Source organism: Mya arenaria, chromosome 10 (assembly GCF_026914265.1).
Source record: "Mya arenaria isolate MELC-2E11 chromosome 10, ASM2691426v1".
NCBI classification, from domain to species: domain Eukaryota; kingdom Metazoa; phylum Mollusca; class Bivalvia; order Myida; family Myidae; genus Mya; species Mya arenaria.
This window is the reverse complement of record NC_069131.1, coordinates 73,476,890-73,492,429: the sequence shown is the minus strand read 5'-3', so window position 1 is coordinate 73,492,429 and position 15,540 is coordinate 73,476,890. Positions and strand designations below refer to the sequence as shown.

At 35.9% G+C, this 15,540-nt stretch overlaps 1 long non-coding RNA gene across 3 annotated transcripts; it reads right to left on the bottom strand.

Annotated features, from left to right (window-relative positions):
* Nucleotides 1-2,154: 2,154 nt before the first annotated feature.
* LOC128205341 (uncharacterized) lies at nt 2,155-14,992 on the bottom strand. Of its 3 annotated transcripts, none has more exons than XR_008256219.1 (6): nt 14,925-14,992; nt 12,163-12,317; nt 11,003-11,086; nt 7,312-7,432; nt 4,922-5,007; nt 2,155-2,309 (listed from the first exon to the last, which is right to left on the bottom strand). It is a non-coding gene; the product is annotated as an uncharacterized LOC128205341 (long non-coding RNA). The 3 variants fall into 3 exon arrangements; XR_008256220.1 differs by lacking the exon at nt 2,155-2,309 and adding an exon at nt 2,505-2,696 and having other exon boundaries at nt 7,316-7,432; XR_008256218.1 differs by lacking the exon at nt 4,922-5,007 and having other exon boundaries at nt 7,316-7,432.
* Nucleotides 14,993-15,540: the final 548 nt, after the last annotated feature.

The window sequence follows — 15,540 nt, the reverse complement described above, 5'->3', positions numbered from 1 at the left end:
TGAGTGAGTGAGTGAGTGAGTGAGTGAGTGAGTGAGTGAGTGAGTGAGTGAGTGAGTGAGTGAGTGAGTGAGTGAGTGAGCCAGTTATTTCAAACATACATGCTGATTTCATAACGCTTGAGATTCGTTCACCAGCCTGCTTGAGTTGGATAGTGAAAACAAGTAGGATAAAAAGGGGACTCTCGCGGCCATCTTTGGCGATTTCCCGCGTTAGCGGCCATGTTTGGCGATTTCCCGCGTTAACGGCCATGGAACTCTCGCGGCCATATTTGACGGTTTCCCGCGTTAGCGGCCATATTTAGCAATTTCGCGCGTTAGCGGTCATATTTGGAGATTTCCCGCTCTTAGCGGTTATGTTTAACCATTGTTTGAAATCCAAGACAAAGGGTCATTGTTTAACTGGGTCTCCATTGATTATCAGTATTAATCTTTTTGCGATTGAAGTTGGCAGCCATTGTTTTACCGGCTAATATGAGTTATAATTTGACACCATATGACTCAAACAGGAGAATGTTTGATTCCTTTTGGGATGAGAATGGAACTATGCTACCTTGGATCACCGATTTTGAAGCAATTTCCATATACGAATGGTTGCGAGATAGTCATAGACATATGACAGATTTATTAAGAAGTACCAATTTTCAAACCATAGTTGATCAGTACAATAGCCATCAAGAGATTGAAGAATATCCGGATAGATGTAAATTCATTCCCTTTTTAACCGTATATACAGGACTTAAAGACGAGCCCATAGTACGAGAATAATCAACGTCCAAGACATATTTTTTTGGATTGTCAATAGTGGTATATAACAAACCGAACAAATTGGATATTGTAAGTCTGTGCTTTAACAGTTGTCTAAAGTGTTTAAAAAATACAAAAATGGCTCAAGCTCAGATACGTTTTTCTAACCAGTTGCAGACATATTTGAGAGGTTTTGGTTTTGAAAATGTCTCTTGGTCACCAATAAGAAGGGAAATTACATGCACACTTGGTGACAAATTTGTCATAGTTGTGAAAGAGAGACAGCGACGAATTAAAATAATATTTAACAAGAGCTGTCACAGTATGTGACGAATGCCCCCGAATGTGACATTGACCTACGAACAAGGTCAGTACATGAAAAGTTGATCTTGCCTTTACGTGTCAAATACATATGGCAAGTTATTTTAAATTGCCTCTGAACATAAAAAAATACCACCCTTACTTGACAACCTACACTGCTATGTCCTTATATTCAGAATTCCCTTGTGAATAAACACTAAGTGTATCTTTCACCTTAGAGGTAGGGACATGGGTCTTGCACACGACACGTCGTCTTCGTATGTGGAACACATGTAGCAAGTTATTTTAAAATCAGTCCATACAAGAGAAAGTTACAGCCCGGACACGACAACCTATACCCTATGTCCTTGTATGCAGCACTCCATTGCGAATAAACACTAAGTGTGACCTTGACCTTTGAGGTAGGGACACGGGTCTTGTACGCGACACGTCGTCTTGGTATGTGGAACACATGTGGCAAGTTATTTTAAAATCTGTCCATACAAGGGAAAGTTACAGCCCGGACACGACAACCTATACTCTATGTCCTTATATGCAGCACTCCATTGTGAATAAACACTAAGTGTGACCTTGACCTTTGAGGTAGGGACACGAGTCTTGCATGCCACACGTCGTCTTGGTATGTGGAACACATGTGGCAAGTTATTTTAAAATCTGTCCATACAAGGGAAAGTTACAGAGCCGGACGGACGGACGGACGGACGGTGCGATTTTAATATGCCCACCTTCGGGGGCATAAAAAGGGTCACCAAAGTTTTCAATTACCATTTGATATTTTTGAAACTCTCTGTGATATGAAGGAAAGTGTTCAGTTGTTGGCTTCATTCTTACACGGACAGTCGAAATGACAACTTCAAAACTATTAGAGTTTGAATATAGTTCTCCAAGCATGCTATTTTATCAAGACAGACTTTAAACGTTCGACATGTGGTCACCTCAAATAGAACCAAACAAGTTCCAATTATCTGCAGCAGGATTTTATTATACTGGCAGAAATGACACAGTAGAGTGTTTTTCTTGCGGTTTGCGATTACATCAGTGGCAGAAAGGAGACGAGTCGTTGTTAGAACATAGAACACATTCTCCAAGTTGTTTATTTTTGAACATAATTGGACATCATAAAAAAGACATTTCATGGAATCATAAGGACACCCGATCTTCGTCCTCCAATAACTCATCCCGAGCACCATGGACGTGGATAGAACCTCTGGCGGGTTTTAAATATGGCGATATCCCCGGATGATCTGAAAATTCAAATTTGAATTTTTCCGTTTTAATTTTTCCGTTACCATATGTAACTATAAAAGACATACAACATAGCACAAACATTCAGTGTTTCATCGACATTTAATGTGATCATATCGCAGCTGAAAAACTTAACATGGATTGCAGTGAACTATCTCAAGTTATTTATGAAAATGAGCATTGTGACTCCAAAACGAATGTTACGGACACTACAGAGATTTATACTCCAGTTTCTACAAGTGTCGCGCTAATGAATTCGTACTTTGACTTTGTATATGCGAAGGCACTGTGTGAGGTTATGGGTATGGTGACTAGACAACTTTGCTATGGTTGCCAGATGGATCTCCCATCTCAAAAAGATCACGATTGTATCATGGATACAGACCCTGATGATGATGAACATAAAATAGAACGTTACTTTAGTGACATGCTAAACGCAGTTAATGAAAAAAATATCCTACAAAGTTGGGAAGAAATTGTGTACATTTCAAACATTCCCTCTGAAATGATTGATTTACACAAACATTTGCTAGAGAGCAATGACTATCTGCAGATAATGAAAACCGAGCGGTGGTGTGAAAAAATGAAAAAAATGGTGTTGACAATCAATCGCATTGAAGATCGACTGTTTCGTCCATCACGTTGAGCAAAAGAATATTCACAACACAACAAAATGGACATATTATGCAATGTTGTATGTGTTTTACTGCATTTTTTCTTCAAAAGAAGAATTCATGAGAAATTAAGAACTCTGGCATTGTGTGGCGTTAAATGACTTGTTATATTTATTACTTTACGAATTTCCTTTTTGCATGTTTCAAATAAATATTTAATTCACTTGATGTACATGTATGTCATTGTATGTATATGCGTGTGTGATCATATGCTGACTTATTTTATACATGTTTAGTTTCAAATAAATGTGTATTTATATCTATACATGTTCTCATTTCCTTGCTTTAGTTTAATTAACAACCCATGTGCCCCATAATATAAACCACTTACAACAATGATCATGTTTAATCATGGATAAAACGCAGAAGGAACATATCCTATCACAATATTATTTCGATTCTAAAAACGCAGGCAGCTTTTTGGGTGCAAAAAAGTTACACAGGATATTAAACCAAAACTATCCAAGAGTATTTACTACTTATTTCATACAGAAATGGCTCAACAATCAAGATTCGTATGCCATTCAACGTCAGGCGAGACATAAATATAAAAGACCAGGTGTTGAAGTGGCGGGTATGAACGATCAGGGTGATATGGATTTAATGGCAGTTGATAACATTGCTAAATACAATGATGGAGTTAAATACCTACTCATTGTTATAGATATATTTTCACGTTTTCTATCCGTTCGACCCTATTCTTATTGTTCATAAGTTTAAAAAGTTAAGAACGGACCAAGGTTCTGAATTTATCAATCGTGAATTAAAAGCGTTTATGCAAAAGAAGAGAGTTTACTTGTTTAATACACAAAGCACCGCTAAAGCAAACTATGCAGAGCGAGTCATTCGTACCCTTCGTGGTATGATATTTAGAATTTTAAGATATCAGCGAAATTATAGATATATAGATCACCTTCAAGATATTGTAAATAGTTACAATAATTCCCCTCATCGGAGTTTGGATGGATAAGCACCAAGTGATGTTACAAAGAAAAACGAGATACAACTTTGGAGTAAAATGTATCTAAAACCTAAAAAAATCCCCAAAACGCCTCCTCGCTTTAAATATAAAATTGGTGATTTGGTTAGATTAAGTTACACGAAACATCCCTTTAGAAGAGCTTATCAACAACAATATACTACAGAAGTTTTTAAAATAAAGAGCAAGATTTTCAAACAAGGTTTTCCATTGTATAAGATCATAGACTTGAATAAAGAACCAATATCAGGTTATGTGAATCAAAATGAAATAATTCCTGTTGATAAAGATGCAGACAGTCTTTGGTATGTTGATAAAGTTTTAAAAAAGAGAAAAGTCAAAGGGAAATTAAGAGTATTTTGTTCGATGGGAAGGATTTCCAAAATCATTTGATAGCTGGATTGATGCAGATCAAGTTCACGAACAATAATAATGGAACGTTATGTGTTTGTGAGAGACAATGATATTTTTATTGATAATAAACCGTATAGCTTTAAAGTGCAGTTGAAGTTACCACTTCATTTTGATGGATATTGGAAAGTAGCTTTAAAAGAAATCTGTTTACAAACAGACTATAAAGTTAAAAAGAAGGATTTAACTGACACCATATTTATTTATTCGAATATATATCTAAAGAAAGCATTGTAAATGGCAGTGAACACCCACTACTGAGAAGAGTGGAAAAAAATTACGATAAAAAATGGAGTTATGTGTTTGATACTCCATTTTATTTACCATTAAATAAAACAGAGTCTTGGGAAATGGAATTTGATATAAAGACAGTCGACAACAATTTTGCAACATTTGTTGTTTCACCGGTCTACCTCACACTTCACTTCAAACGTTACTCATTTTACCCTAATTATGAATCGCTCTAAGTTGTATGTACCAAACCCAGAAAAATGGATTAATTACTTTAAACAAAATAAATCACTGGTTGGGAAAGGCTTTGCCATACCTCATAAGGCTTCCGCAGAGAGCAGTGACTTGACATTGAACGTGACTTCCCCCACACAGCAAATTGTAAATCAAGCGAAAAGCCAACTGAGACAAGAAGGTATAAAAACACCTGAAGTATCATCTTTTTCGCATACATCATCCAATCAGTCACACGTTAAGGGTTCAATCAACAAGAGCACCGCGAAACGGAGCATTATACGCCCGAAGAAGATTCGGCTTGAGGTCCTTTTAATGTAGTGATTATTTGTATAAAGTTATTTGAAAATCGCTTTATTAGTTACCGAGTTATGGCCCGGACACGGAATTGCTAACGGACGAGTAACAAAGATGTGGCCCAGACACAGAATTGCTAAAGCCCCCCCATTGTGATTCTAGTCTTTGAGGTATGGACCTGGAAATTGCGCGCGACACATCCTTTTAATGTAGTGATGATTTGTATAAAGTTATTTGAAAATCGCTTTATTAGTTACCAAGTTATGGCCCGGACACGGAATTGCTAACGGACGAGTTACAAAGATGTGGCCCGGACACAGAATTGCTAACCCCCCCCCCCCCTGGTGATTCTAGTCTTTGAGTTATGGCCTGGACATGGAATTGCTAACGTCCCCCCCCCATGGTGATTCTAGACTTTGAGGTATGGACCTGGAAATTGCATGTGACACATCCTTTTAATGTAGTGATGATTTGTATAAAGTTATTTGAAAATCACTTTATTAGTAACAAAGATGTGGCCCGGACACAGAGTTGCTAACGCCCCCCCAGTGTGATTCTAGTCTTTGAGGTATGGACCTGGAAATTGCCCGCGACGCATCCTTTTAATGTAATGATGCTTTGTATAAGGTTATTTGAAAATGACTTTATTAGTGACCAAGTTGTGGCCCGGACACGGATTTGCTAACGCACCCCAATGGTGATTCTAGTCTTTGAGGTATGGACCTGGAAATTACGCGCGACACATCCTTTTAATGTAGTGATGATTTGTATAAAATTATTTGAAAATCGCTTTATTAGTTACCAAGCTATGGCCCGGACACAGAATTGCTAACGGACGAGTAACAAAGATGTGGCCCGGAAACAGAATTGCTAACGCCCCCCCCCCCCCTATGGTGATTCTAGTCTTTGAGGTATGGACCTGGAAATTGCGCGCGACACATCCTTTTAATGTAGTGATGATTTGTATTAAGTTATTTGAAAATCGCTTTATTAGTTACCAAGCTATGGCCCGGACACAGAATTGCTAACGGACGAGTAACAAAGATGTGGCCCGGAAACAGAATTGCTAACGCCCCCCCCCCCTATGGTGATTCTAGTCTTTGAGGTATGGACCTGGAAATTGCGCGCGACACATCCTTTTAATGTAGTGATGATTTGTATAAAGTTATTTGAAAATCGCTTTATTAGTTACCAAGTTATGGCCCGGACACGGAATTGCTAACGGACGGACAGACGGACAGACAGACGATGGAGGCCATAACATAATACGACCCTTCGGGCTTATAAAAAGGTTAAACAACATAGAAAGACAGCGAAAATAGATCAAAATACCACCAAAATAAACGTTATAAAAGGATTGAAAAAAACACCAAAATCCTTGAAAAAGACATCAAAAACTACAGAAAAAAACTTTAAAAACGGTGCTACAAAAGTGAACAGAAAAACTTCAAGACCAGTCCAGGACATATTCACTTATTAAAAATGTCATACTTTTTACAAGATGGATTTTCTGAGGGTGTTCCAAATGAACTATTATTATTTGATTTACCACCTACACAAGTTGCTGTCAGTGATGTGCATTACCAAGAAATTCGACCTTTATCACAAGTGTCAGATGATACTCCTATCGAGTTCCAAATAAGTGGACACAATTCAACGGACTATCTCGATCTTCGAGGAACACAATTATGTGTGAAATTAAAAGTTACAAATCCAGATGGTAGTGATATTACAAGTGTTAAAGTGGGACCTGTAAATTTATTCTTACAAGCATTATTTTCAGCCACTGAAGTCTCATTACAAAACAAAGCTGTAATTTCTTCAAATTACAATCCATATAATGCAATGATTCAGACTTTGTTACACAGCGGTCATGATGCTAGCCATTTGCAATTATTATCTCAATTATATATTAAAGATGATAATGACAGTACTGGAGCAGTTATTACGGATGCCAGCGCTGGTAATAATGGTCTCTTTTTAAGATCAGGATACATTAAAGGCTCCAAGATTCTGGAGCTTCAAGGACCAATATATCACAGTTTATTTACTATTAAACGCTATTTACTAAATCAAGTTGATGTCAAATTGAAATTATACCGAAGCTCTCCAGCATTTTGTTTATCAGCAGGGGATGCATCTCCCAACTATAAAATAAAGATTATAGACATTTACTTACTAGCAAAGAAGGTAAGAGTCAATCCAGCTCTTATTGTAGCCCATGCAGAGTTGTTGAAAAACAGCACAGCTAAATATCCATTTGACAGAGTAGAGTGTCGATCGCAAAGTCTTGCTGCTGGAAGTACAATGTTTACATGGGATAATTTGTTTCAAGGACAAAAACCAAACAAAGTAGTTGTGGCATTTGTAAAATCAAAGGCTTTATCTGGTGATTATAAATCCAATCCATTTCATTTCTTAAACTGTAACATTCAAAGCATATGTTTATATGTGGATGGTGTTCCAGTGTGGGGTAGCCCATTAAAATTAAATTTTGATGCATATGAAGGGCAATCTTTTATGAGAGCCTACACAAACATGTTTATAACAAATGGACAGTGGGGCAAAAACTCAGGACTGGATATAAATAGAGAGGACTTTGCCAAATCATCAACACTTTTTTCGTTTCAGTTAGAACCAAACTTTTTGGATGACAACACATTTCTTTCTCTTGTTAAAACAGGCAATGTGCGTTTAGAGGTTCAGTTTAAGACATCATTGACAGATACAACAAGTTGTATTGTACATAATAGCTCTCCTGCCTTTTTTCAAATCAATTCACAAAGAGACATAATTACAGAATGAATACATCCCAAATTCAGTGTTGTTTAGATTGTTTCCCTTTGCTAAGAAAGTCTGTACTTGGTGTTTATGCAGCAAATGATCTTCCTACAGAAATGAATATTCCATGTGTATTTATAGCAAATACAGATGATCATACAAAGATAGGGAGGCATTGGTGTGCCTTTTACTTTTTAAACTCTACCACCATAGAATATTTTGATAGTTATGGAATGCCTGTCAACTACTTTAATGACTATTTCCCTCAATACACATCAAATTTTTCATCACTTATAACAAATTCAAAGCAATTACAACGTTTGTATAGTGATGTGTGTGGAATGTACTGTTTATTTTTCTTGATTCATGGATTGAATGATGTATTGTTTTATGATATTGTAAATATGTTTTCCAATGATGTTCATAGTAATGATTTATGCGTATATAATTATGTCAGTAGCATGTTTAATAACTGTGTACAAAATCAATGTGTTTTTAACCAATCATGTAGAGCATTAATAAACAAAAGGGCCAAATGGCCCTGAATCGCTCACCTGTCATATATTGCACATTGGTTTGATAAGAAATCTGGATGGTTCAAAGTAGTTAAGGTTTTTTAGAAGTCTGGGTCATTTTTTACCCCAATGCCAAAGTTTGGACAATAAAGGTAGAGGTCCACTTAATGATGTATTATGCCAAATAGCTCCAGTCCTTGTGAATTCGGAGATAATTTTTTTTAATGCTTCTATTATATACAAATATTGAAAACCTAAGCCTATGAACATGCGGCGTGGCCAATTTTGACCCCAGGGCTAAAGTTTGAACAATCTTAATAGTGGTCCAATAAACGATGCTTCATATCAAATATCTAAGGCCTTCGCCTTTTTGTTTCGGAGAAGAAGATTTTTTAAGTTTTCATCATATACATATATAAGGAAACCCATGACCGCCCGGGTGGGGCCATTTTTTGACCCCAGGGCCAAAGATTGAACAATATTGGTACAAGTCAACTAGATGATATATCATGCCAAATATCTAAGCTCTTGTCACTACTTGATTTTACGTGTGTATCTATATATGTATATTTGTTATTAATTGTTGTATGTGGCCCATATTGAAAATTGGTTGTGTACTAAATATGTTATCCAGTTTAAATTAAGACGTTATTTGTCTTTGTGAGTTCGGAGAAGATTTTTTAAGTTTTCACTATAACACATATAGAGAAAACCCATCAGCCCCGGGGTGTGGCCAATTTTGACCCCAGGGCCATAATTTGAACAATCTTTGTAGAGGTCCACTAGACGATGAATCATGCCAAATATCTAAGCTCTAGTCCAACATAAGTTAAGAGGAGAAGATTTTTGAAGTTTTAACTATAAACATATCAAGTATACCCATGACCCCCCGGGGCGGGGCCAATTTCGACCCCAAGGCCATAATTTGAACAGTCTTTGTAGAGGTCTACTAGACGATAAATCATGCCAAATATCTAAGCTCTAGTCCACGTAATTTAAGAAGAGAAGATTTTTGAAGTTTTAACTATAAACATATCAAGTATACCCATGACCCCCCGGGCAGGGCCAATTTTGACCCCAAGGCCATAATTTGAACAATCTTTGTAAAGGTCCACTAGACGATGAATCATGCCAAATATCTAAGCTTTAGTCCAAGTAAGTTCAGAGGAGAAGAATTTTGAAGTTTTAACTATAAACATATAGAGAATACCCATGACCCCCCAGGGCGGGGCCAATTTTGACCCCAGGGCCATAATTTGAACAAACTTTGTAGAGGTCTACTAGACAATGAATCATGCCAAATATCTAAGCTCTAGGCCAAGTAAGTTCAGAGGAAAAGGTTTTGAAGTTTTCACTATAAACATATAGAAAAAAACCATGACCCCCCGGGGCGGGGCCAATTTCGACCCCAAGGCCATAATTTGAACAATCTTTGTAAAGGTCCACTAGACGATGAATCATGCCAAATATCTAAGCTCTAGTCTAAGTAAGTTCAGAGGAGAAGATTTTTGAAGTTTTCACTATAAACATATAGAGAAAACCCATGACCCCCCGGGGCGGGGCCAATTTTGACCCAAGGGCCATAATTTGAACAATCTTGGTAGAGGACCAATTGGTGATCCTACCTACCATATATCAACGGCCTAAGCCTTGTGGTTTGGGAGAAGAAGATTTTTAAAGTTTTTCCTTTTGGTTGCCATGGCAACCAGAGTTCTGCATGGAATTGAATTCTTTGAACAACTTTGATAGAAGACCACCCAAGGAACATCCCTATGAAGTTTTATTAATATTGGCCCAGCGGTTAAGGAGGAGATGTCTTTTAAGTAAATTGTTGACGGACGACGCACGACGCACTACGCACGACGCACTACGCCGGACAAAAGGCGATCACAAAAGCTCACCTTGTCACAAAGTGACAGGTGAGCTAAAAATGAATAACTACATTAAAAGTGTTGTTGTTTTTCAATCTTAAGATCATTTATATTGCTGAAGTCTTCGTATTATCATCATGGCAAACACTGTTGTGAAATTTGAAAGCCCAGCTACTTGCATTATAGCTGGAGTGAGTGGAAGCGGAAAATCTACCTTTCTTTTTGAACTTTTTAAGAGTGCAAATTCCATGTTTAATGATGCTCCAAAAAAAATTATATACTGTTATTCAACTTATCAACCATTATATGACAGCATGAAAACACATGTGCAAAACATAGAATTCTTTGAAGGTAAACCATCTAAAGAAGATATGGATCTTTGGGCATACGACTCTGGATTTAAGATTTTAGTCAATGATGATTTAGTGCAAAAGGCTTCAGAAAGTATTGACATTGTGAACTTATTTACGATTTATAGTCACCACAAAAATTTTTCAGTGTTTTTTGTGGTACAAAATCTGTTTTCAGGAGGAAGGTATTTCCGAACTATTAGTCTGATTAGTCATTACTTTGTATTGTTTAATAACCAGAGAGACCAACTTCAGATTCAAACACTTGCTCGTCAAATGTTTCCAGGTGATTTAAAATATTTTATGGATGCCTATAAAAAAGCAACACAAAACAAATACTCTTACTTACTTGTTGATGTAAGCCCACATTCAAACAAGTTGTATTAATTGCGCACCAACATATTTCCCTCTCAGACGTTGATTGTCTTTCGACCTGAAAAAGAAAAATATGAGTGAAAAAATGGAAAAGGAAAAGTATTTTTTAAAATTTCTCTTAAACACAAGTGAAAATCAACAAAAAATGCTGAGAAAAGCATTAACAAAATCACAAATGAGAGTGATTGTGGAAGTGGTTTACAATATTCTCATTGGAAATCTAAAAATTTCCGACAATATCAAAAAGTCATTGAAAAGATATAGGAATGTCATTCGTAAGTTTGTGGTAAAAGGGCTCTCACAAAAAAAAGAGAAGAGCTCTCCTCCTAAAAAATTTTAAGCAATTTATTTTATTAATACAAACTTGTGAGTCATGGCTCAAGAACTAGTATTGATTTCAAAATCAAAATATGAACATATGAGGAAGGAATTTACAAAAAGTGATAACAATAACCAGTTCCATCATAAAAAATTGGAACAATCATCAATACATAATAAATTGAACGATGATGCAAGAGATATTAAGGATACTTCACATCAAAAAGGAGGACAACTTTTAAATCCAAAGAAAAAAAAGTTTGTAAAACGATCAAATATTGTTTTTGAAAAAGCATGGCCTACTACAAAAGATTTATTAGAAACAAAAGGTCGTAAAAGAACAACTATAAAGACAGAACAATCACCAAAGAAAAAAATGAAAACTGAGCTTAAAAAGACAAAAGCTATTGTTAGGAAAAAAACAACCCAAGAAAAGTGGATCGTTTACAATGTATAAGCGGGAAAAGGTAGAATATTTAAAGCATTTCTGACTTGAAGTGGGATCAGTATAACATAAACCTTCAAATATGGATGATCAAAGTTTTAGTGATTACCTTACTTCAAAATATGCGCATGAATATGAGGAATATCAGAGACAAAAAAGGATAAAATTGGATTCAAAAATATTTGAGTGTGATACTTGTGGAAAACACTTTAAGAACAAGACTTCTTTGATATCTCATGGGCTCACACACAAAAGTTGTTACAATTGTGAAGTTTGTGGAGACAAATTTAAAAGAAAAGATTATCTTAAAAAACACTTGTCTAGAAAACATCAACAAACTGGTGGAAAAATAACTCCATATAATCAAATACCTCCAAGCAGCGACACCCAAAGCTCCTCTTCAACAAGCAATGTAGATCATACAACAGGACTTCTCAGCACTTCACAACTTCAGAACGAGCACAGCTACAGTCAGCTATCTACACCATCTTCGACTGCAAGAACACCGCTCTCTCCAAGTCCGCACCTTTAAAATGAACACAACTACAGTCAATTATCTACATCATCTTCGACTGCAAGAACACCATCATCAACACCAACTTCCACTGCAAGAATACCATCATCAACACCAACTTCCACTGCAAGAACACCATCATCTACACCAACTTCCACTGCAAGAACACCATCATCTGCAACAGTGGACCGCAGTTATGAACATGCTATTAATGAAAACATTCAAGATTTCACCATACAACCAAATCAACATGAACAATATGATCTGTTGGCATTTTTTGCCAATGCCAATAAAAACATTCAAAATATTTTAGAAAAAAGACTTCAATTGTATCCTATTAAATGGTATTTATCAGTGCAGGTTGAGCTAGTGAAACACACAAAAGATGGAGACGATACATCAACTCCACATTTTAGATCTAAGAGTTATAGAAGTTAAAATTTGATAACATTTGATGAAAACAACTTAAATGAAGCATTTCAAAAAATGTTTGAAAGTTTTGAAAAGTACATAAGAGAAAGCTCTGGGTGGGTTCTCAAACAAGTATTAAGTATAACTGTGCACACTGTGAAATATTCTCCAGTGTCCGGATCTAGTTTTGTAGAGCTACCAAAGCCTCTTATTAACTATCAAAGTTTACTAAACATAAGAAATCTTGACCAAAAGTGCTTTCTATGGTGTTGTTTAGCATCTCTTCATCCCTTGGATTCCCCTCTGGTGAGTGATTATGAACAATTTGAAAATGAATTAAACACAAAAGGTCTGCTGTTTCCAATGTCATTGAATCAAATAAATCAATTTGAGAAGCAAAACCCATTTTTGTCTGTAAATGTGTTTACTTTTGAAGACAATGATGTTCTTCCACTACGCATTACAAATTGCCAAAACAGACTCCATCATATTGACTTATTGCTTTTGCAATCAGAAAACAGTTCACATTATGTGCTTATAAAAAACATAAACAGGTTTCTTAGTCATGGTATTGTCGATATTGCCTCCATGAATTTAGTAAACAAAGTTTATTAGATGATCACCTTTCATACTGTCAAGTCCATGATGCTCAAAAAATTGAACTTCCATCAGGAGCAGACTGCTTTCTTGAATTTAAAGATTATGAAAAAACACTGCGTGTCCCTTATGTTATTGTGGCTGATTTTGAAACATTAAATAAACCAATAGAGACTAACAACCAAACAGCTTCAACATCAAAAAATCAATTGTTAGAACCCTGTTCCTTTGGATATAAAGTTATTTCAACTGATTCAAAATTAACCAAAGATACTGTTATCTACAGAGGTCCAGATGCACCCAAAAAATTGTTAGAATGTCTTTTACGAGAAAGTCATGAAATACAGCAACATATGCAAAATATCAAACCCCTAGTTTTAAAGGAAAGTGAAGAAAAACAGTTCGAACAAGCAAACACATGTTGTTTATGTCAAAAAGTATTTGGTAACAAGGAAAAGAAAGCAAGACATCATGTTCACACAAGTGGGAAATACATAGGAGCTGCACATATGAATTGTAATTTACAATGTAAACAACCCAGTTTCATCCCAGTCATCTTCCACAATCTTAAAAATTTTGATGGTCACTTGCTTTGTCAAAGCATTAGTACATTTAAAAATTATAAAATTAAGTGCATCCCACAGTCAGTTGAAAAGTATATCAGTTTTAGTATTGGAAATCTTAGGTTTATTGACTCTTTGGGTTTTCTCCCTTCATCTCTTGGGACCCTTGTAGATAACTTTAATAGCTCAAAATGGCCCACAGTCTTTCCATCACTTTCATTCAAAAATCAAAAATCATGGAAACCTCCTGCTAAGAAAGGGGGTTTATCCTTACGAGTTCATGACTGACTGGGATAAATTTGAAGATGCTGATCTTCCAGCAATAGAGAATTTTTACTCTTCATTGACTGAGGAAAATATATCAAAAGAAGACTATGAACATGCAAAGCAAGTATATCAAACATTTAAACTAAAAAGTCTTGGAGAATACCATGATCTCTATCTAAAAACAGACATTGTTATTAGCTGATGTTTTTGAAAAATTTCGTGATATGTCACTGAAGTGTTATGGTTTAGACCCTTGTCACTTTTACACCAGTCCGGGATTGAGCTGGCAGGCAATGTTGAAAATGACTGAAGTCACTCTAGAGCTCATGACAGACATTGATTAAATTTTATTTATCGAAAAAGGTATTCGAGGTGGTATTAGTCAAATATCAAATAGATACAAAAAAGCAAACAATGAGTATTTGAATGATTATGATCCTACAAAAGAAACCTCATTTCTAGTTTATTATGATGTCAATAATCTTTATGGTTACAGTATGTCACAACAACTACCAACAGGCTTCTTTAAGTTTTTAGAGAAGGAAGAAATTGATACTTTTGAACCTGAAAAAATACCAGAGGATGGATCTAAGGGGTATATTTTAGAAGTAGATCTAGAATATCCAAAACATTTACATGACAGTCATAACGACTACCCATTAGCTCCGGAACGTAAATTCACACCCAAGGAAAAATTATCTCCTTATGCTCAACATGTGTTGAAACATTTACACAACAGTGAGGAACTTCCACCCAGAGCAAAGATTGAAAAATTACTCACCACTTTAGAAAACAAACAGAATTATGTACTTCACTATCGCAACCTGCAACTGTATCTCCAACTCGGTCGACGTTATATTCTATACACGCTCACGGTCTGACCACTGGAATCTATACACCCCCATTGAAATGTCGTGAAATACATGAAAATTTCTTTATCCACATTTTTTGAGATTTCAGATAATAATTAAGACAAATGATGACAATTTTAAATAAAATAAATACTTTGCAAGGAAATAAACAATTATATCTCACTGTTCCCAAGTTCGATCGACATTGGAATCTATACAGCTACACCGCAGGACAGACAATGGAGTCTTTTCAACTCTAACGTAGCACTAACATTGGACTGTATACAGCTTTATATTAAGACAGTTATTGGAATAGCGGTTTTACTTTTTGGTATTTCATTCATCTTCAATCAGACGCTTACAAGTGCTCATGTACAATTAGGAACCTAAAGTAAAACTGACCAAAAATAACTACCGGCAAGTAAAAAGTGTATTTTTTCGGCCTCATTTTCATATCTCTAATCCAAAACACAGGTATCTAAGATAACGACGGATACCATCATAAAAACATATATTGAGCAGTTCAGAGTAAAGATTAACATGATG